The following is a 2,500-nucleotide window of genomic DNA, read 5'->3' on the forward strand; positions in this document are numbered from 1 at the left end:
AATAATGCGCTCGGTTCAATCTCTCTCTCTCTCTCTCTCTCTCTCTCTCTCAGTCTTGGGGCATGCATTTGAAAGCGTTATTAGAACTGTTCTTTATCTCTTCCGCACAGAAAAATAAAGCTAAATGTGAATTCCAATAACTCTTTTCTTATTATCTAAATGATAAAATTATAAATATCTGCTACAAGAATGTTTGTAATTCTGTAAGTTCGTTCGTCCTGCAACCTTCTCTCTCTCTCTCTCTCTCTCTCTCTCTCTCACACACACACACAACCTACAGTATATAAAAGGAAGGGGATTTCATCATAGTATACAGAGTTCTCCCTAAACCTGAACAGAAGAATTCCATCTCCCGTCGGTCCCGATATCAGGAAACTGTGGTCCCATAAAACCTATAAGAATTGTTGTATCACCCAGGCCCAGCCACTGCAATGTTCGGATGGCTCCGTACAGGGCCCCAAGGAAAATAATCTAACATATACAATAACACGAAGGATAAAATTTTTTCAGAGGTTTTATATATATAGATATAGATATTTATAGATACATACATACATTATAAATATATATACATATGTAGATATATATATATATATATATATATATATATATATATATATATATGTATATATATATATATATATATATATATATATATATATATATATATATATATAGAGAGAGAGAGAGAGAGAGAGAGAGAGAGAGAGAGAGAGAGAGAGAGTTCTTAAGAATATGGCTCTAATAAACACAATCCATAACTCAATAAAGAGCAATGAAGAGAGAGAGAGAGAGAGAGAGAGAGAGAGAGAGAGAGAGAGAGAGAGAGAGAGAGAGAGAATATGGCTCTAATAACACCATTAAAGAAGAACAAAATGAAGAAAGAAAGAGAGAGAGAGAGAGAGAGAGAGAGAGAGAGGCACTCAAGAATATGGATCTAATGCACACACAATCCATAACTCTTCTACAGAACAACAAAATGAAGAAGAGAGAGAGAGAGAGAGAGAGAGAGAGAGAGAGAGAGAGAGAGAGAGAGAGAGAGAGAGAGAGAGTTGGAAAACGAAGAATAAGGAAAAAAGATGACTGTCATTGCACGGCTATTGTCCTTTGGGATAAATTCTTGCAAGGAGAGAGAGAGAGAGAGAGAGAGAGAGAGAGAGAGAGAGAGAGAGAGAGAGAGAGAGAGAGCGAGCGATCCTACTCCTCCTTCACTTGCTAAATGAGAGAGAACGCAGGGAGTCCGTTCACCCCTGTTATGTAACCACCCCCCCTTCTCCTCTCTCCCTCTACCTCTTCCGTCCACCATTGATGCAACGGATGAATGCATACTATACATAATTATATACACAACATACATGTGTATATATTACTGTATATGCATATAAATATATATATATTACTGTATATATATATATATATATATATATATATATATATATATATATATATATATATATATATATATATATATATATATATATATATATATATATATATATATATACATCCTTACATCAAGAGATATTGTCCAGAAGGTACAACCCTTCCAGTGTTCAGCAAGGATGAGGGTGCTAGACCCACGGGATATCGAGGGACTGACATGAGCTTAGAGAGCATCAGGCATTTCTGGGCGGTCACCTATCTAGATACAACACATACCCAACGTAGCTCGACGACATTGATTGGTGAGCAATAGAAAAAAAAGTGTCACAGCGATAAGGTCTTAATTTCTCGCCCATTTTGACAACGACGAGCAACCCAAAAGTTGTTCGAAATTAATGGCCGCTGATTCTTCCAGGTCGCGATAAATTCGAAGCGCTTAATGAGGAGTGATTAACATGTAATTGTGGGCCACTGAGGAATGATCCACGGTAATTAGATCATTATGAGTATCAATCCGTAAATGACAATATGGGGTAATTGGTTATTACTCTGTGATCCTGTTCGGCAATTGTGTTTAATCTAGTCTACGCTTTTCCCCAGCAAACGCCCACTTCAGTTTAATGTTTATTTCGTCTGTCTTATTTTTTTCGTACCAAACACTAACACAAACTCCAACGCACAAACAGTAACACAATACGAAATCTGCACAGTCATGAGAGATGCAATTATGCGCCCACTTTTAACACATGATTTACTGTTTGGAACTCTTAAACATCGTTGAAGGCTGAAGACTAGAGAGAGAGAGAGAGAGAGAGAGAGTCTAACACCATTGTCCTGTGAAGTACCGCGCGTGCGTAAAATTTGCAACACACTTTAATGATTCGCTGCAAGCTGCAATTTGTCGTACCGAGCGCCGAATGTAAATAAAACAAGTTCATTAAGATGCAAAGACAGTTTATTTTACTTGGTAGAGACAATTGCCCGTGAAATGGGTTCACTTTAACATGATATCATCAATAAATAATCTTCAAGATTGTCATACGAGCTAAAAATATTCTTTTCTAACTGTAGAATTATCTTAAAGATATAAAGTAAGATTCTTCAATACTAAGTCGAA

This window comes from Macrobrachium rosenbergii, chromosome 15, assembly GCF_040412425.1.
Source record: "Macrobrachium rosenbergii isolate ZJJX-2024 chromosome 15, ASM4041242v1, whole genome shotgun sequence".
NCBI lineage: Eukaryota > Metazoa > Arthropoda > Malacostraca > Decapoda > Palaemonidae > Macrobrachium > Macrobrachium rosenbergii.